This window comes from Pan troglodytes, chromosome 8 (genome assembly GCF_028858775.2).
Source record: "Pan troglodytes isolate AG18354 chromosome 8, NHGRI_mPanTro3-v2.0_pri, whole genome shotgun sequence".
Taxonomy (NCBI): Eukaryota; Metazoa; Chordata; class Mammalia; order Primates; family Hominidae; genus Pan; species Pan troglodytes.
The window spans coordinates 26,963,402-26,985,396 of record NC_072406.2 but is presented as its reverse complement, the minus strand read 5'-3'; the positions used below and the strand labels follow the sequence as shown (position 1 = coordinate 26,985,396).

General features: G+C 41.0%; 1 protein-coding gene across 3 annotated transcripts in view; it reads left to right on the top strand.

The window, feature by feature from the left end:
• The window catches only part of FRMD4A (FERM domain containing 4A), a 688,079-nt gene that overhangs the window by 219,276 nt on the left and 446,808 nt on the right, over positions 1-21,995 (top strand). The gene's annotated exons all lie outside the window — the stretch shown is intronic.

The window sequence follows — 21,995 nt, the reverse complement described above, 5'->3', positions numbered from 1 at the left end:
CAGATAAAGGTGTGCTTTTCAATAATAGGAACCTGCTGGAGGAGAAGGAGGAGAAAGAAGAGGAAGAGGAGAACAATGGCTGCACACACACACACGCGTGCACGCACACACACACATTTCCAATTAGGGCTTTACAATAGCCTTTGACCAATTAGAGTGTTACTAAATAGCCTTTGATTTGGATAACTTGAAGAAATAAGCAACAAATAATTTCTGAAAATGGCTTTTTTATGTACAGTGGATCCTTGAACAACATAGGGGTTAGGGGCATTGATACCCCTTTCAGTCAGAAATCTAGGTATAACTTCTGACTCCCCCAAAATTTAACTACTAATAGTCTACTGTTGATCTTCACCAGAAGCCTTATCAATAACACATACAGCCACTTAACAGGTATTTTGTATGTTCTATGCATTCTATACTTTATCCTCACAATAAAGTAAGCTAGAGAAAAGAAAATGTTGCTAAGAAAATTGCAAGGAAGAAAATATATTTTCTACTCATTAGGTGGAAGTGGGTCTGGATCATCATAAAGGCCTTTATCCTTCTCATCTTCACATTGGGTGGGCTGAGGAGGAAGAGGAGAGGTTGGTTTTGCTGTCTCAGAAGTGGCAGAGGCAGAAAAAAATTCACATGTAAGTTGACCCTGGCAGCTCAACCGCATTGTTCAAGAGTCAACTGTATAACTTTTAAACGATGTATCTATGTATATCTATTTTTGAAAATACAATAATAATGATGACAAATGAAATGAAAATCAGCACACCAGGCAGGATTCTTTGAGCTGGTTTTCTCCTAAGTCCACAGAATACAACTCTGTAGGGGATTCCAGTCTGAACCTGTACTAAGTCCCCAAGCTCCTTCCCCTCCAGGCTGCTCAGGACTGCCCTCTCAGTGAGCGTTTCACTCTTAACCCGCACTTACACCGAGCCATTATTTAATAACCTCTTTGTCTGTCTCTGTAATTGTAATAATTACACACACTGAGGGAAGGGGGAGTTGGAAGCATAGTTTCCTTTTGAATTTGGAAAGAAAAAAAGTTTAATCAGGGGGCCGGGCACAGTGGCTCATGCCTGTAATCCCAGCACTTTGAGAGGCCGAGGAAGGCGGATCAACCGAGGTCAGGAGTTCAAGACCGGCCTGGCCAACATGATGAAATCCCGTCTGTACCAAAAACACAAAAAGTAGCCAGCTGTGGTGGCAGACACCTATAATCCCAGCTACTCTGGAGGCTGAGGCAGGAGAATCACTTGAACCTGGGAGGCAGACGTTACAGTGAGCCAAGATGGCGCCACTACAGTCCAGCCTGGGCGGCAGAGGTTACAGTGAGCCAAGATGGCGCCACTACAGTCCAGCCTGGGCTACAGAGTGAGACTCCATCTCAAAAAAAGAAAGAAAGTTTAATCATTCCCTCCTATAAGCAAAGCCCAGTGTGAAGATGGGTGAGGTCCTGGTGGAGCTATTGTTATCTCTTGAAAGCTATTTTATTCTTTTGAAATCAATTGCAAGAAAATACAGACAAAACCACATCGAGACCGCTGCAAACTGCTCTCTCATCTTCTACCCTCTCCTCTGTGCTCCTCCATCAGGCACACCTGCCAGATTAATCCTCCTAAAATGCCACATTAATCATGTTACTGCTGCTCACTGATCTACACAGCTCCTAATTAGTTAGAGAATTAAATTCAAACATGGACTTGACTGCTCTGGGCCCTCCCCAGCTGGGCCACATTCCATGGCTGGCCCCCTTACCAACATCTTTCTGTGTTTCTACCCTTCCTTCTGACAAACGAGTCTGCTCACCGTTTCTCAAATTAATTGTGCATTTTCTCAACACCAAGCATTTGCTCACTCTATTCCCTGGGCCATAAAGCTATTTCATCATTCTGTTTGTCTTTTTCCCTCCCTCCCTCCCACCCTTCCTTCCCTCCCTTCCTTCCTTCCCTGCCTCCCTCCCCTCCCCTCCCCTCCCCTCCTCTCCCTCCCTTCCTTCCTTCCTTCCTTCCTTCCTTCCATAATCATGGAGTATCTACAATGGATTAGGAGCTGTGGATGAATCCTACTCCCTCCTCCACCTGCCCTGCAGGATGTCCTCCCCCTCCACAGCACACACCACTTAATTTTTTGTCATTAGTTTGTCAGTTAGTCATAAAATCCTGTAACCACCTCTTATGCTACTCAAAAATATATTTACCTAATCTTGCAATAAGATTTCTCCCTGCCAGGATCATGGCTTATTCTTTTTGGTACATGACATAATGCATTGCCCCTAGTAGGTATGTTTCATAGACATTTCTTATATGTATGAATTCATTGTGGATGAATTAATCCACAATGAATTGATGGATTAATTTTATTAAAATTCATTCTTAATGACTTCTGTACTTTGATCTTTCCCTAACCGTAGTGCTGCAAGCTTAGCTATCCCTGCAGGGTAGAGGACTGTGTAAGGTGAAGTAATTCCTGAGCTAAACCTCTGGGCATTTTATAACTGTCCAATGGCAACAATAAAGCCTTGAGCCAAATCACAGCTTGGGATGTTATTTCATCATTCTCAGTGGATCCATGCCTCAGGGAAACCCATGGCATAGACGGACTCGTGATTTTAAAAAGCAGAATAAATAAATCGAGGGTAAAATATTGCCTGTGCACCTGGAGGACATTATGCTAAGTGAAATAAGCCAGTCATAAAAAGAAATAATGTAGGATTCCACTTACATGAATTCCTAGAAGAGTCAAATTCGCAGAGACAGAAAGCAGAATGGTAGTTATCAGGGGCTAAGCTAGGGTAGAGAGGGAATAATCGTTTAATGGATACAAAGTTTCTGTTTTGCAAGATGAAAATGTTTAGGCGATTACTTGTACAACAACATAAATGTAATTGACGCTACTGAACTTAAAAATAAAGAAGGTAAATTTTATGATATGTGTACTTTCTCACATTTCTTAAAAATTTTTAGCATGCCTTTAGTCCCAGATACTTGGGAGGCTGAGGCAGGATAGCTTGAGCCCAAGAATTCAAGCCTGCAGTGACCTATGACTGCACCACTGCACTTCAGCCTAGGTGACAGAAGGAGACGCTATCTCTAAAACAAATAATAATAATAAAATAGAATACACAGAACTAAAAAATTTAAATAACCATTAAAATGAAAAAAGTAACTGCTTGTGAAAGAATTCTGAGGTATGTTTGGCAGATTAAAACATTTCAATGGTGGCAGAAGAAAAATGCCTCTGCAGTGGTTTTCAGATAACAAGGAATTTACAGGTTTTTGTTTTCCTTTGTTTTGTTAGCAAGAAAGCTGCTCTAATATATTTCAGGTGACTAGATGGACCACTCAATAAATGGGTGAATGCCTCCATTGTCCCGAATGTTTATTTCTGCATTCTCATCTTGAATAATTATAAAAGAGAATAGCCTTACAGATCACTTACAATTTATAAAATCTCTCAAGTTTACTGTTTTCAAAGACAGGGATGTCCGTGTCAGCACCCCCGTTTCCACATTTGATCATGGGCAAGAAGGAATTTTTTTTCTTTTGAGTGAATTCTTTTCATTATTTTCATGAATCAGTTTCTCCTTATTTGATCTTCTAAACTAGACATAAGGTTTTGGATGACCTTTTTACAAAATCCTTCTTCTATATTGGAAAGCAGTTTGTGTATGCGTACTTGTTTTTTTTTTTTTTTTAACCACATCTGTAGTATTTTCTATGGCTCATGGATAAAACACTTAAAAATAAAGAAAATAGCTTTTTTTTCTTTTTTTTTTTTTTTTACAGCATCTCGCTTTGTTGCCCAGCCTGGAATATAGTGGTGCAATCTCAGCTCACTGCAGCCTTGACCTCCTGAGCTCAAGTGATCCTCCCACCTTAGCCTCCCGAGTTCAAAACCTTTTTTACTTTTTTTTTTTTTGGTGAGTTTGGGGGAGGGAGACGGAGTCTTGCCGTGTGGCCCAGGCTGGAGTGCAGTGTCCTGATCTCGGCTCGCTGCAACTTCTGCCTCCCGGTTCAAGCGATTCTCCTGCCTCAACCACCTGCGTCGCTGGGATTACAGGCGCCCGCCACCACACCTGGCTAATTTTTGTAGTTTTAGTAGAGACAGGGTTTCTCCATGTTGGCCAGGCTAGTCTTAAACTCCTGACCTCAAGTGATCTGCCCACCTCAGCCTCCCAAAGTGCTGAGATTACAAGCGTGAGCCACCGAACCTGGTCAAAGCATTTTTAAGAACTGGAAATAATGTAAACTTCTAGGCATTACATTGAGAAGTTGACACAAATTCTTGATGAATTTTGCTCCAATTTTTCTGGCAGCTTAGACACAAAGGGAAACACACTGGATTATGTATTTTGTTCTGCGGCAGGAGAATATGTTCAAATTTAAGTGCAGGGGATGACAGTAATTGGGACACTCTATTTTTATGTTCTTTAAAAGAAACAGCTATATATCTGTTGACTTTTTCGTGTAACACTCATTTTACATTCTTTTGCTACTCTCTTCTCCTTCTTTGCAGAACTTTCACTTTCTTTGTAACTTTCATCCAACAGTGAAACAAACTGGAAATTATGGTCTACTAAGGAACTGACTATGGAAGAGAACAAATGAATGATTCCTTCTCAGGTTTTGCAGGGTACAATATCTCACCCATTGCTTCTTCTGATAAGCTTCTTTGGAGGCTTTTTTTTTTTCTGAGATGCTATTATTCAACCAGTATCTCCCTAGTCCATATTTGTTTCTCAGTCAAGAAACTATGTAGATGTCTAATCTTCCAGAGGCTGAGGAGCTTGGAATCTCTTGGGCTCTTCAACCCTTGGAGAGCCTTTCATGTAAGTGAAACAATTAGAAAGTAATAAGAGATAGGATATGAACAATAAGGTGGTAAATTGAATGTAATCAATAAAGTGCAAAAATGGGTGACCTTATCAATAAGTCAGAAAAGTGTGAAAAATTACATAACCTACAAAGATCTGGGAAGGTCTCATGGCAGCCAGAGACTTTGAGATTGTAGGAGTCCATAGGAATTTTGCTCTTGCCTCTTTCTACTTTTCCCCATTGAATTTGTTTTTGTTTCTATGGAGTAATTTTCTTCTATCAGTCCTTTTTCATTTTATCCCTGCCCTTCAGGAATTCGTTCTATTTCATCTCTTTAGCAAATATGAGGGGCATATCATTGATTCTTCAATTCTCTGTCTTATTTTTCCTATGCGAAAACCCAACCTTTAAGTGTGTTCTTTCTCCAAGGCTGTTTTAAACAAACCATTTCCCCAGTCCTTCTTTTTGCTAAACAGGACTCCCTAATTGGGTTAAGTTCTTGATGAAGAGGTATCTGGTTTGTGTTGGTACAGAATTCTCATTAGAGTAAATAGTGAAGCTGTATACACATGTTCATTAAGGCAACATTCCAATTCAAACCCATTTCCAATCACATACCCCAGATATGCCAAAGAGTTTAAACCTCAGTCCTCATAATACTACTTCTCAAGTGTGCTGTCCTAAAGTAGAAGAGATTCCTAGAACCTTCAGACAGATTTGGTGATCAGTGCCCCCAAGGATCTGCTGAATAGTCTGCTCAAATGCACTTAATCAGTATCACAAAATACAACCCATAAATTAAGGCTAAGTAATGATGCATAGCTTATGAGTTGTTTTAAAATGCATTTATCTGAAAATAGAACTGAAACCTAAGAAAGATGCTAGTCTCGCTAATAGTAAGAGAAATGCCAATTAAAGCAACTTGAAAATGCCATTTCTCTCTACAGAGGGAAAAAAAGCCCACAGGTTGGCAATGAATTTTATTGGAGAGACCGTGAAGAATGAGGCACTTGCAGAGATTGCTGGTGGGAATGTAAGAAGGTACAGCTTCTATGAAAGGGAATTTGACAACATGTATAGCAAAGTCACATATGCATTTACTCTTTGGTCCACTTCTGGAAATCTGCCCCTAAGAAGGATTGCCAAAAATACAAAAACACTTATTCCTAAGGCTACTCTTTGCAGCATTATTTATCATAGCAAAAGAAAAGCAACCTGGAATAACCCAAAAGTCTATCCATTGGTGTCTGAGTAAATAAGTTGTGGTCCAGCCGCATGAAAGAATATCGCATAACTCTAAAAAGAAATGAGCAACTCTTCTATGTACAACCATAGAGTGATTTTCAGGATATATTATTATATGCAAAAGTGAGGTGAGAAAGTGTATGCTGTTTTCTAGAAAAGGGAAGATATGAATATATACACACTTTTATTTATATTTTTAAAATACAGCAAAGTTCACCAATCACAAACACAGAATGGTTAACTGGTACCCACAGGAAAAATGATGCAGCAAAGTGAATGAGATAATGATAGAAGCTATGAGCTTTGGCTGTATCTTGTCTCAGAGATTTAGAATGATATAAACATGTTGCATAAATATTAAAAAGTTAACTTTAAACAACTCCTAAATATTTTTTTAAAAATCCTAAATATACATCGGTTGATGGCATAAACACACAGGGAGGAACTATTTAAAGCAACTTTTGGTTTATTTTATTACAATTTCAACTTTTATTTTAGATTTGGGGGTTCACATGCAGGTTTGTTACACAGGTATATTGTGTAACACTGAGGTTTGGGTTATAAATGATCCTGTCAGCCAGATAGTGAGCATAGTACCCAATAGGTAGTCTTTCAACCCTTGTCCCTTCCCTCTCTCCCCTCTCTAGTAGTCTCCAGTATCTATTGCTCCCATCTTTATGTCCATGAGTACCCAGTGTTTGGCTCCCACTTAGAAGTGAGAACATGCAATATTTGGTTTTCTGTTCCTGCGTTAATTTGCTCAAGATAATGGCCTCCAGCTGTATCCATGTTGCTGCAAAGAACATGATTTCAATTTTTTTCATGGCTGCATAGTATTCCATAGTGTATATGTACCACATTTTCTTTATCCAGCCCACCATTGCTGGGCACTTAGGTTGAGTCCATGTCTTTGCTGTTGTAAATAGTGCTGTGATAAACATACAAGTGTAGGTGTATTTTTGCTAGAATGATTTCTTTTATTTTGGGTATATATCCACTAATGGGATTGCTGGGTCAAATGGTAGCTCGATTTTAAGTTCCTTCAGAAATCTCCAAACTGCAAAGCAACTTTTATGTCATAGCGATTTCGTTATATATCCCAAAAGACAGAAAGATCTTTTTTAAAAAATCTGAAATGATTACCAGTCACTTTGGTGTTGGTAGTGGTGATTTTGCTTTTCTGAGGCTGTCATGTGAGTAGTGTGGATAAAGCAAGTGAGAAATGGTGTTGGTGACATTGAGATCCAGATTTTTATCATGCGAGAAAAAGGAAATTGATGAGATTATGTAAAACTCTAGTCCTGATTTTGAAATGGAAGTACCAGCATAAATGTATGACTTAATTCATACTTAAAAGAAAATAGTTTAAATGTCCCAATTTTGTACCCTGCAAAGTCCTAGAAACAACCAATCCAGTAGTAATTAGTATTCCTCACTCCCCAGTGGTGGATCTAGATAATATTTCCCACTAAAAAGAACCAATCCCCTTAAATAAATGGTCACACCAGGAAGCAAAGAAATTAAATGACTACTAAGAGTGTTTCAAACAGATTCAGGAGAAACGGAATAGTTCTTATTCCTGGGGTCAGACAATTTGATCCCAAATTAGGATAAAACTGTAATGGATGAATTGAAACATAGCAAATTTGTTTGACTCCATAAATGAATAATGATGCTTTAAATAAATTCATCAGCCACATTTGGATGATGCTAGGCATGGTAAAAATTGGTGAATTTTGAAAATCGGTGAATAAAGGGGAGTTTCCTGTTGTGGGTATATTCTAACTAATAAATGATATAGGAATGATAGAATAAGAATGACAACATTTGCAATCCCTAAAGAATTAATGGAGTTAGGCAGAGATCAACAGATGATGATATCACAAAAAGAGAGCAAACCAGACATATATAACCCTGGGTGGAAGGAGATACCACCACTGACAATGTAGTCTTGCCAAATTTACAAGAAATACAGGAAACAGAGGAACATGATAAACAACGCCACAGAGATTCAATTAGTAAAATCCAGATTACAGGAAACTGTAAAAGCAAATGACCCAATGTGTTCAAAAAGATTTGCAAGAATAAAGAAAGAAATTGGGGAAATCTATAGATTAAAAGTGAAGCGAGACATACCAGTCAATCACTATTTATGGACCTTATTTGGATCCTGCTTCAAACAAACCAACTTTTTCAAAAACACACACACAATTAGGAAAGTCTAAGCACCATTTTAGAATATTAAGAAATTATTGTATAAGAATGGCATTATGGTCGTTTTCTTTAAATCTCTATCTTTTAGCGATGTAAACTACAATGTTATAAGTGACAATGTATTAATTTATATAATAGTCCATTAAAATTATTTATAGTAACTCTATTATATAATAATTTTATAGAGAGAAGATATGGAAATGCATATCTAACAAACTTTATTTTTTATTTTTTATTTTTGTTTTTGTGGAGATGGGGTCTTGCTATATTGTCCAGGCTGGTCTCAAACTCCTGGGCTCAAGTGATCTTCTGGTCTTGGCCACCCAAAGTGCTGGGATTACAGGCATGATGCACCATGCCCAGCCATCTAACAAACTTTATTTTATTGCTTAAACTTATTGTTTTCAAGCTTATAAATGACAATAAATTTATTGGGTGTCAGGAGGCCTGAAGAAAACAAGTGACCGTGAAAAGAGCTACAACATATAGCTCTTCAAATGACCCATATCTTATGGTCCAGGCTCGGCGCCAGAGATGCAGTGATGAATAAGTGGAACATGTAAGCTGAGGTTGTGAGAATGAGAGAGACTCCACGCGTAAGGATCTGGGATGATGGAAGGGCCCTGCGGTGTGGGGACCCCATGACCAGAAGTCCCGCCACAGTGGGGGAGAGCTTGGTGTAACTGAGTTCATCTGGATCCCTCAAACACTGCCCAGAGCCCTTGAAGGTATCTAAGGGCACACTTCTCAGGCCTGCCCCCATACCACACTCAACTCAGAATCTTTCAAAGGCAGCTGCTCTGTTAGGCTTGCCTGAGATGGTTTGGTTTTCCCTGGATGGGAGAGCCACACACAGTGAGAGCTCTATGACTAAGTTGAACCACATGAAATCGCCAGCTTCATGGGCCCACACTGGCCGAAGGTTGGCAATTTCCCTTGCTCTAACCTCAGCATTCTGAGTGCTGGGACTGGCTCGTGGAGACCAGAGTGGCTGGGGAAATTCTCTTGGCTTTGTGTCTCACTGGCCTTTCTACTCAGGTCGGGCTGGGGTTATAGCACAGATGGGGCCAGGGCCACTGAGCGGGGCCACCGTAGAGCCTCAGGGACAGGAAGGCATAGATAGGCTCTGTGTGGCCTCACCTTCCCTTTCTGGGGAGTAGAGCATCTGGAAAGAAAGGAAACCCGCGTAGAGAAGGAGATTGGGGTTCTAGACTTGAGCAATTATATGGGCAGAGACTGAGGTCTGGTGTAAATCAAAGTAAGAGATCTAGAGCAGGGAAGTGAGCACCACAGTGTAGACCTCAATGGCAGTGTAACCTCGATGGCAGTGTAGACCTCAACGGCGGTGTAACATCGATGGCAGTGTAGACCTCAATGGCGGTGTAACATCGATGGCAGTGTAGACCTCAATGGCGGTGTAACCCCCATGGCAGTGTAACCTCGATGGCAGTGTAGACCTCAATGGCAGTGTAACCCCCATGGCAGTGTAACGTCGATGGCAGTGTAACCTTGATGGCAGTGTAGACCTCAATGGCAGCGTAACCTCAATGGCAGTGTAGACCTTGATGGCGATGTAGACCTCGATGGCAGGAGGAATGTGGGAAGCACATAAAACATGGGGGGAAAATGAGAGAAGACCTTTCTGTAAGCCAGCATTTGCTCCAATTCACAGCAAGGAGGAACTGGTACCTTACCATACCTTATCTGCAGTTGGTTGACTTCGGCTTAGTAGGAATCGCTGACAGTACGTAATTCTTTTAGCTTAGGATGGGTTCAGCCATTTTAAATTCATCATTTCAATGTGATCTTTATGAAATTTAGAGTTTAAAAAATTCTACTCATTGTCATAGAAAAAAGATAGATGATAGGGAGGGAGGGAAGAAAAACATCTCAGTGACCTTCCAACTAATTATTCCAATAATGACCATGGCCATAGGGCGGGCAAGTGAAATAAGGTGCCCCTTAGAGTGTGCTGCCTTATCTTAGCAATTATGTACTAATGAGAGCCTGATATTTGAAATAAATACACTAATGATATCAGTTCATTTTACATTCAGCTTCACATAATAAAAAAACTAATGCTTACTAGATGTACTGATAGTGGCTTAAACAGGATAGATATTTATTTCTCTTTTGTGACAAAAACAGTCTGCAGGTAGTTAATCCAGGGCTGTTTTGGAAGTTCTGTAGTCAACAGAGACCCAGGCCTCTGGTATAATTTTGCTCCTCCACCAACCTCAGTGGATCACCTCATGGCCCCAAATGGCTACTTGAGATCCAGGCATCACATCTGTATTCCAGGCTGCAGTAGGAAAAATAGAGAGAAGGTTACCCCCTACCTGTTTCAGGAGATTTCTATTAAGACCCCATTAGGTAAAGCTTAGTCACAGAACACATCTGAGTGAGGATGCATTTGTACAATATTTTAGATTAGATGGGCATATTGCTGATCTGATTAAAATGAATGTTTTCTTACATGGAGAAGAGAATGAAGCATGTCGGGGTGGATGCTGGCCATCTCTTCACTTCAGCACTAGGGCCTGCTGTTGGCCAAGGCACCTATGTGACGGAGAGGCTTCTGTTATGAAATTAGATAGGAACGACACCCACATAGAACAAAAAGTAAATCCTTTCCTCCCTCCAACTTTCTCCTAAGTGCTTTCAATTTCTTATAGGCTAGGTTTTCAATTCCAGGAAAATAAAGCTTCAGAAAGTGGCTGTGACAGGTTGCCCCACATGAAACCTCCCATGCACATAATCACTGTACCAGATATAATTGAGAGCTAATTTCATATTTCCTGCATATCATATTGGAAAATTGAGCTGTCAGATCTCTTTAAGGGCTACATGCCCAGATGAGAACACCTAAGCCCTTCTCTTCGCAATTCATTTCTGCAGGACTTTTTTTTTTTTTCTCACTATCTTCAAGACTCAAGAAAGTTGTACTAGAAGCCAAATCCATCTAATTTGAGTAAGCTTTTGAAGTTCAGATACTTGCTGTGGATAAAATTGAGAAAATTTACAAGGAAAAGCTTCTCTGAAGTGTCCCTTCCCACTAAAAGTCCCTTAATTTCCAAAGCGTTTCAAACTTTGGGTTGTGAGATAACCACTGCATTGTGGGAGGTTGGCTTGGTTCTTGGCCCTCTGTGGCCAGAGCACCCTGACATACCTGTGCAATGAAGATCTGGGTGAATGAGAAATAAGTAGGGAATTACTCAATGTGTCCGCCTCCCGGGTTCAAGTGATTCTCCTACCTCAGGCTCCTGAGTAGCTGGGACTATAGGCCTGCGCCACCACACCCGGCTAGTTTTTGTATTTTTAGTAGAGATGGGGTTTCACTATGGTGGCCAGGCTGGTTTCAAAGCCCTGTCATCAAGTAATCTGCCTGCCTTGGCCTCCCGAGGTACTGGGATTACAGGCGTGAGTCACCGTGTCTGGCCCAGTGCATCTGTTGAATGTGATTAAGCTGCATGCTGTGAAGGTATTCCAGGAGACTTACAGCTGGTGAGGAAACCTTAGGCTCCGTCATTTAGGAAAGAATCTTCCAATCTATGGACCACCTCACTTGTGTTCTTTTCTTGTAGCTTTTTCTGAGCTCCTTTGCATCCTGCGTTTTCCCAAAAGGTACTTAACTGGGAGGAAACGTGCATCTTCTATTCCCAAAAAGCATGGTAGTCTATGGGTTGGACTTAAGTCCAGTAAAAGCAGCTTAATTTTTTTCAATAAGTTCTATAAATAGCTGAGTAATGATGATCATCCAATAATTGATGGGGGATATGTCTAAAATTAGACAAGATGCTCTTGAGAGGATATCCCAAAATGAAGAGGAAGGGAAGAGGAAGAGAATATACCTCTGTGCTTTGCTCCGTGAAGAGTTTATGGGCATTATTCACAAGGAGAGATGTGTTGTGTTGTGTTGTGTTGTGTTGTGTTGTGTTGTGTTGTGTTGTGTTAGAAGCCAGGCATATTTGAAGGTAGAAGCTCACAAGCATGGAGATGGTGACCATGAAGACCAGGTCCAAATATGGATAAGGTATGACATAAGTAGAACGTGTCATCAATTTTCTTTTCTTCTCCTTTCTTCACCATTTTCCCCATCATCTGATGTGCTATATCCCTAGGTTCCCACTGTTATTTTTCCCTCTCTCCTCCTATCTCAAAAGATGTGTTGAAACTAATTCACACCTAAATTGGAATAGAGCATAAATGAATGTCCGGGGAATTTCAGCCAATGGTGAGTATCTAGGGTCTCTTGAGGAGCAGACTACCTAGTCCTATTTTATCTACTCGTAAGACTAACCCCGCAGCAAGTAATTATTTTAAGAAAAAAGTCTGGGAAGCGGCTAAGCAAAGTTAATTATTGCAGACCAATTCTGTGAGTTTCATTGCCCCCAGGAAGGATCACTGTAGAAAGTTCTGGGAGATCCTGCAGTCGTCATGAGCTATAGTATTGACAAGAGGATTATGAAATCAGAGGTGAGAAGACACCTAGCCCAGAAATTGTCAAACTTTTTTGTTATAAGTCAAGTGTTTTTAAATAGAAATAGTATGGGGAATCTTAAAAGGTAAAACATGTAATAGATAACACAGAGCCGTTTTGGTAGAAACCTGGGGTGGTTCAGGGCTAAGGGGTTAGGGAATGTCAGAGGTTCTTGGGGAAACCCTGGAGTTTGGGGCCTGAAGTCCAAACATCACAGCTCCATCCAACCCACATGTTATGAGGACCCGAAAGTTTGGGCTCTGAGATGCCGAAAGACTTGTACAAAGTTAACACAGAGTTAAAACTGTATCTAACACTCAAAACTTCTAGTTCAGAGTTTTTCCACTAAAGTCATCAAATGATTGATTTTCCCTTAGATATTTACTTTTTCTGTAAATAGCTTTTCTAGAAAAGCTAAAAAGTATAGGAAGTAGGGTGGGGGAAATGAAATCCACCTAAAATCCTATCAATCAGAAATATATATATATATGTTCTATTTTCAGCATGAAATAATCTTCAATAATCTTAACTTCAACAATCTTGAACAGATTGGCTTTTCTCGTATTGATTCACTGTGCAGCTTATCCTAAGACCCGGCAAGTATATAAAATAAAATATCCCAGATCCTAGACTGTAACTGCATATGGAAAGGTTGACGTCTTTCATTTATTCAGACTTTTAAGGGGTCAGGGGGGAAATAGGGTGGAAAAGTCATTTGAAATAGCTCTTCCTAAAAACCTCTCTAAGTTTCCCAGGACCCAAACCCAGCCTATCCTTGCAGATAATGATAGAATCATTATAATGATAGAGTAATTTGGAAATATTTTTCACCAGGAGTTTTTCTAGGTGTTTTTTTCCAAGCATCCAAGAGTCTCAAGCTCTGGCTGCCGTCGAATATTTATAATGAATTCTTTGAAGCTCCAGCATGGATGCTACTTCAAATACAAAACTGATAGAAAATGGAGACGTTTCCTTTCACCACATGCGATAAGTGATTTTAAATTCATAAGTTCAGGTGAATCGAGACAACAGTGGAAATGAAGTTGACGTAAAGGACAGAGCCAGCCAAGCACCACAACTGGTTTTGCTGAGCTGACTGCAAAACAAGGAGTGGATGAGCCGCCTGTCTGGCACGTGGGGGTGAAAACCAGAGATCTGTGCTGTACCCCAGAGTTTGTATAAATGGCAGGGACAGAGAATTGAGGAAAGAGAACAGACAGGGAATGGAGGGAGAAGGTACTCGCTCAGAACCCAGGCCCTAAAGCCAGGTTGCCTTGGGTCAAACCAGGCTCCAGCTACTTGGTAAGCTGAGACTGGAAGATCACTTGAGCCCAAGAGTTTGAGGCCAGCCTGGACAACAGAGGGAGACCATGTCTCCAAAAGTAAAAAAGTTAAAAAGAAGTTATCAGCTCCATCATTTTATAAGTTATTTAATCTCTCTAAGTAGTAGATATAAAAGGGATCATTAAAAATTACACCACTCTTTTGAAAATTTATTAAGTAAATACAGCTGACCCTTGCACAACATGGATTTGAACTACACAGGTCCACTTACACATGCTTTTTTTTATCAACCAAAATGAGGATCAAAAATATCATATTCACGGGTTGTGAAACCCACATATAAACAGGGCCAACTTTCGTACAGGAGTTCTGCAGGGCTGATTGTAGGAGTTGGGTATGCCTGGATTTGGACATAGGCAGGGGTTCTGGAATAAGTCCTCTCCATACCCGGAGGGATGGCTACGCACGTACACACTTAAAGCAGGATTTGCCACATAGTGTTTGAGAAGTTATAGCTATTCTGATCGTAATTATCTTGGAAGTTTTCTGATTTTTTTTTCTCTTCTGTCTCTCATCTCTTTTCTAACTCTGCCCTATAAATTGAGACTATATTGAGCGTTTTACTGTACACATTAGGAAGAGGTGATTGGAATTATATCAGGACTAGGAGTAAGAGGAAAGCTGAACCATGGGTATGGGCTTAGGCCAAATGTCAGGCCTGAGTGTGACAATGATGGAGACTGAGGCTTGACCGAGGTGGAGGGAGGCCTATATACCTGGATGTCCTCAAAAACCGGATCTAAGAAAGGTCATAGAATTCCCCAAGGCAAACAAAAACAGCTTCCGTTTCCTGAATCCTGTGTGCTAAGTGGAGTGCTCCTGGGATTTCACTGGATGCTCTCAACAATGCATGTTTTCAGATGAAGAACAGAAGGCTGAGGAAAGCTACACAGGTAGTCCAAGTCCTACCACTGAAAAGCGGCAGAGCTGGAGTTCCAATCCAGGTTTCACTGACTCCAAAGTTCATATGCACGCCCGCTATGTTGTACTGTGCCAGGAAAGCAGGACAGGTCGGGTCCATGGTGTGAGCGAAGGTCTCAGACCTTGTGACCATTGAACAAAGTTGTCCACATGGGTGCTAGGGAGGCACTAGGGTAAGAGACTAGATTGGGGGGTTCTTGAGAACCATATTCAGGCTGGGCGCGGTGGCTCACACCTGTAATCCCAGCACTTTGGGAGGTCGAGGCGGGCGGATCACGAGGTCAGGAGATTGAGACCATCCTGGCCAACACGCTGAAACCACGTCTCTACTAAAAAAAAATACAAAAAATTATCCGGGCGTGGTGGCAGGCGCCTGCAGTCCCAGCTACTCGGGAGGCTGAGGCAGGAGAATGGCATGAACCCGGGAAGCGGAGCTTGCAGTGAGCCAAGATCGTGCCAGTGCACTCCAGCCTGGGTGACAGAGCGAGACTCTGTTTCAAAAAAAAAAAGAAAAGAAAGAAAAAAAGAGAGAACCATATTCAGAAGTATTTCCTTTATCAGTCAAGCAAATGTTGAGAAATGTTGGGTTGAGAATATTGGAGAGAATGATATGACCTGCATTTTAGGACCACAAGTCTAATGGAAATGTACAGGAATGGATTTACTAGAGCAGAGATAGGAATTAGGGGTGACCAGTTTGAAGGCTGCCACAATAATCCAGTGAGAGTATTCTAGACTTGGAAAATAATTATATATAATATGTATAATTTTTATATATAATATATATAATTTTTATATATAATATATAATTTTTATATATAATATATATAATTTATATATAATATATTATATATAATATATTTATATATAATATATAATATATATTATATATAATTTATATATAATATATAATTATATATTATATATAATTATATATAATATATAATTATATATTATATATAATTATATATTATATATTATTTGTATATAATATATAATTTATATAATATATATAATTTATATATAATATATAATATATAGTTTTTATATATAATTTATATTTTATATAATGCATATTGTAAATTATATAATCTATAATTTATAAATTATAATTGACATATATGTATTCAAGAAGTCATAGCTATTCTTATCATAATTATGTTGGAAGTTTTCTGATTTTTTCTCTTCTATCTCTCATCTATTTGCTAACTCTGCCCTATAAATTTAGACTATAATGAGTGTTTTACTGGACACCCTAAAATATATAAAACTAAAACTAGTTTCTATATAAACTAAAACTAAAACTAACTAGTATATATAAAACTAAATACCTAAGACATAATATATCTATAAGTATAATAATTAAGAGCACTAAATTTGGAATCCAACATTCCGAAGTTTCCATCTCAGTTCTGTCCTATGTTAGCTGTTGAACCTTGGGCAATTCAGTTTCCTCCTCGGTAAGGCAGACAGGTAAGATTATCTTAAAGAACATTGTGAAAATTAAGATTAAAAGATGATTCACTAAAAGCATTTAGTACAGTTGCCTAGAACGTAGTTAGTACTCAGGAAATATGAGCTACTTTATTATCATAATAATAATTATTATTTCTTACTTCCTTAATCCTTCCTGTTAGCCAGAGCACAAAAGTCTGCAATCAGAATGAATTTTTTAAAACTTCATTGTGACTCATTTAAGCAATTAAAATTTTTCAAAAATTCTATTTCTAAAATTTACTATAGATAGAGAATCCATGGCATATATACCAGGATGTCTTCCACAAATGACACCTTTTCTTTTCTTTTTTTTTTTGTTTTGTTTTTGAGACGAAGTCTCACTGTGTTGTGCAGGCTGGAGGGCAATGGCGCCATCTTGGATCACTGCAATCTCCAATCTCTGCTTCCCGGGTTCAAGCGATTCTCCTGCTTCATCCTCCTGAGTAGCTGGGATTACAGGTGCCCACCACCACCCCCGTCTAATTTTTGTATTTTTAGCGGGGATGGGGTTTCACCATGTTGGCTAGGCTGGTCTTGAACTCCTGACCTCAGGTGATCTGCCTGCCTTGGCCTCCCAAAGTGCTGGGATTACAGGCATGAGCCACCGCACCCGGCCTGCTTTTTTTGTTCTTTAGTGAATGAATAAGATGTAATGCAGCTAAACATAATGTAGGTGGGAAAGAATGCATTGTTGTAATGTTCCCATTTCACCGCTTCTGTAGCTCATGCTCAGGTGTCTCTCCTGAGTCATCAACTCCTGCAGAGCAGAGTTCAGATCTGCCCACTTATTTTCATGGCCAAGCAAAGTGAGTCCCCTGCAAAATTAGCTGCTTCAACCTTTCCCTCTTTCGGTGATTTATGTTTTGTAACTTTGGGGTGAATTATCTAATATTGAAAAACTTACTTATTTGCAGAGTTGGGTTCAGAAGTAATTATTTGCCCCAAAGTTGCCTAGATTTCTGTTAGGAACTCACATCTGAGCTCCCTACATTGAGTGGGATTTTGAGATCAGAAGTCTCTCTCCATAATTGTTGCCAGGGAAAGAAGTCAATTCAGCAGGTGGCTTAGTCAGTTCAGGCTGCTATAACAAAATATCTTGGATTGGGTAGTTTATAAGCAACAGAAATTGATCGCTCACAGTTTTGGAGGCTGGGAAGTTCAAGATCAAGGCAACAGCAGATCTGGTGTCTGGTGAGGGCCCGTTTCTCACAGATTGTCCCTTCTATGTGCCCTCACATGACAGAAGGGACAAACAGATTCCCTCCAGCCTGTTTTATAAGGACACTAATCCCATTCGTGAAGATTCCACTTTCATGATCTAATCAGCCCCGAAAGTCTCACTTCTTAATACCCACGTGTTGGGAATTAGATTTCAACATATGAATTTTGGAGGGGAACAACTGATCACAGCAGAAGGCTTGGTGCCTTTTTTTCCCCAAGAACAGGATGGCGAGGGTTATTTTTACAGCCTCTCACAATTGGGCACATATGATCCAAATTCAGAGCATTACTGTAGCATTCCAGTTTTCCACTTGCGCTCCTTATGTCTTCCTGTTCATCTTCTGGTTTTATTGATTCGTGGACAGTGAGTGCTCTGGCCATTTCTATTGGTGTGGACTTGCCCTGGAAAGGGACTCCCACCCTCTGGAAGAGGCCCCAGCATGATTAAACTCTGGAGACCACCCTCTGGAAGAGGCCCCAGCATGATTAAACTCTGGAGAAGTGGGTCGTGTTTTGGAAAGCATGTTAGCTATGCTTATTTATATGCCACATCATATATGGGCTAAAACCAGCACATGTGGTCTTCGTTTCATTGCTTCCTATTGAACAGGGATTCGATCCAGCGTGCTGGAGAGGAATGATGATTTTGGAGAAATGGATGCAGTGAGCAACACTGGCCCACAGGCTGCAAAGTGCTAAGGTTGAGAGTGCATTTAGAAGTGCGTATGTAAAATAATTCAAACTGCAGTATCCCGGCGAGGTGCTTCAGCTCTTTATGCATTGTTCTATTAATAGCTTAAGTTCCCACGGATAGTTCAAGCCTTTCAATTCAATCGACAACTGTAAATTACAATACAAATGGCATCAAATCAGTGAGTGGCCCAGTGCCAAGTGACAGCGCCATTTTTGCAATGGGGCACATCTATTCTGAGCATGAAAGTGATGGCTAGCAGGAAGCACCCAGGCAGTCCCATGCAGAATCTTTTAAAACTTGAACTAGTTCCTGGGGAGAGAAACATTTACTCTGGAGAGCTGGTGGGGAGAAGTGTCATGAGCTGAGTGGCCAGTGGTCTCCCGAGTGAAAAAAATAATTCTTAGAGTTTTATTTCGGTCTCATTTAGTTATTAAAATCATTGGTTTCTTTGTCTTGGTTTCCCCTTAACTATCACAGCATTAAAACTCACCCTTCAGAGTCAATTCACATCAATAAGAGACTCAAAATCTTCAGTTCCTTCATGTTCATACACACACATGCACATGTGTACATACACACAGATATACATCCATGCATATGGATGTATGGATCTCTTGGTTCCCCCACACACTCTTGGTTGACACACACCCACATACATACACATGGGCACACACAAGCATACACATTCATACACAGGCATAGATATACATACATGCACCTATGTCCACACATGCACACTTGGCATGCATACACACACATGGGCCAATGGCAGTAGCCACTGCAAATCTTCAGTGCATCTTTCTGGGGGGCTGCAGAGGTATTAATTACACCTCTAACCTGAGCAATCTACTTCTCCAGCTCTTGCAAAGAACCTGGACAGAACAGAGTCACCAAAGATCACTCTTGCCAACTGCATGCCCAATAGAGAGAGGCAAGGTGGTTTCTGAAGCAGACAGGATTTTTCCAGCAGGGCCACATGGAGCCATGCAGGGCTCACTGAATCAGTACCATGCCCACCTCTCTCTTGCAGTTTTCTGTTTGGGTGTTGGAGGAACAGCATGGGTGACCCTGGGTAGAAGCTGCTCTGCGTTTGAAAGGAGACTACAGCCTTTGCATTCACAGTGAGAGGAGACTGGCCCACACCAGGTTTGGGAAGCAGGATAGCAGGATAGCGGCACATCATTACATTTCCATTCTAATTACCACTTGCTTCAGTTCTGTGATCGTCCCCCAGGGGGTCTCGTTAACATGGTTTTGATGCCTTCCATGTTGACTGGGGCTACTGCACAGGCCTCATCATTCCACGCACCCTTTCTCTATACCAAGCCCTTAACATCTGCCCAGGATGGGCAATGCGCCATGTTGTCTGGCATTTGGGTTCAACCGAAGGGGAATCAAAGGGAACAGTCTTTGGTTCTTTTGAACCACACTGTCAGATCAGAAGCCCAGAGCTGTCAGAAGGTGCTCACCTGAGCTGCTCCTTCCAGAAGCTTCCCTCGGACAGGGGCTTTGTTAATGTGTTCTGCTCTGATGGGTCGAATTTCATTGTCCTTGCCACGGCCTTTTCGGCAAAAGCCTCCATCCTCCTGCTCCATTATCATTTGACAAGGCAAGTCACTGGTGAAAGCTGTTGTTTTTTAAAAAAGCATCTTCTTCCCAGCTATGGTTTCTTTCCCAGATAAATTCACTAGGTGGCAGTGAACAGTGAGGGAAAGAGGGCTGCTTTTGAAAAGAAATCCAAAGGCAAGCAGAATTAAACATTTTAGGATATCTAATTGTGGGTCGTAAACATCCTTCTAAGAGTCATGGGCTGTGACATTTGTAACTAATAAGAGACAAACTGCAGCTTTAAGCAGGATATCTAGTCTCTATTAAATGATGAAATGCCAAGATTAATTATGGAATCTCCTCTTAGCACTCTGCTGATAATTTTATTCATAATATGGTTGAAATCAAAGACATTTGTTTATTGTCCATAAACATATTTTCTTTGCAGAAAATAGTGCATACAAGCAGGTCCCACTCATCCCGTCAAAGCTTTTATTATGTATGAGTGGGTGTGAGCATTGTGAGTGTGTGTTTTCTTTAGATGGCAAGTGAACCTCATGATTATGTCAAGGATTTAAGTGTCATTATTCTTTGATTAATTTCTCCATATAACCACCATCTCCCTTTCTCAACCAGGAAGAACCCTTTTTCTTCCTTTTAAACTCAATGTTTTCCTAGCAGGTAAAGCCTAAGATCCTATATTACTTCTGCTTTGGGAAGACTCTAAAATTTCGAATTTATTAAAAGACACTAAAACCTTAGCGCACACACTTCCAATTAGTTTATTTATGTGCTGCCTGGTTTTTAACCTAAATGCACTTTGTTCAGAGGGGAAGAAAACAATCATAAATAAACTGAAAAGTCAGTTTCCAGAAACTGCTGAGCCGTGCAGGCAGCCTGCAAAGACCCACCTTGCTGGGATCAGGAAGGCAGGCACAGTCATTCCACGGCCTCTGCACCTCCCCTCTCTCATGTGATCCCCGTCCGTGCCCCCTACCCTGGCCTTGGCCTTGGATCCTTAGCAGAAGTGATGCAGGGAGCTCTAGTTCCAGCTGAATGCTCTTGGGCACAGCAGCATCACTGGGCCAATCATATTGACTTTACGCTTCAGTCCTCATGACTGGACTTCTCCACATTCCTGGCTGTTTCTCTATACCTAGGTCTCTGCTGTCCCCTAGGCCTGAGTCCCATTCTGGAGAGCAGTTGACCTCATCTAGTCCTACCTTGCTGTGGCCAGAGTCTCCAAGGCCTAAAGTCCCACCTTTATATCCCAGCCTGGTCCCGAGACCCACATATTTGATGACAGACTCCCTCCTCGAGTGCCAGCCACATGCCTGTGAATTGCTGAGTATCACCATCTCCAGGGCCCCAGTAGTGTCCTCCACTAAGTGGGACACCACGATGTATCCCTTCGATGAGGATCACCCCTACAAACTCCAGCTTTCTCTGATGTCTATACTCAATGAACACTGATGGAAGGTTACTATGTGCTAGACTCTGAGCTAGGCACTGAAGACACAGTGGAAGTAAGACACAGTCCCTGACATCAGAGGGATTACAGCTACCTCCAGTTTCTCATTTTGCCCTTGTGTGTTCTCCCAAGGCCAGCAACAGAGTCCATTCCCAGCCCTGCCTCACTGGGCTCCCAGTCGGCCCAGTCCTGTTGCAACCAACTGTCCTGGCTATGCCTGGCTGTGCCTGAAGACACCAGAGTGTGCAGCTCAATTTGGAGTGAAATGCTTTCAATCACTGTCCATAGGCAGGTTGATGCTGCCTTTATTCAATAGGAGAATGGAACCCGAGTGCTGAGTATTTACCCGGTCACTGTCTGTTGGGTTCTACGTGGTCAGGTGCCCCCAGTAGCCCGTTCAGTATGGGAGCAGACCTAAGAAACCTGCCTGACTCGGAGTGTGAAGCTTGGGACCACTCAAGCCCCACCTGGTTAACTTGCTGTAAGAGAGATTTGAGTCAGGGGTAGAAAATGACCTTGCCTTAGCTTCAATCATGTCATCCAGAGCTG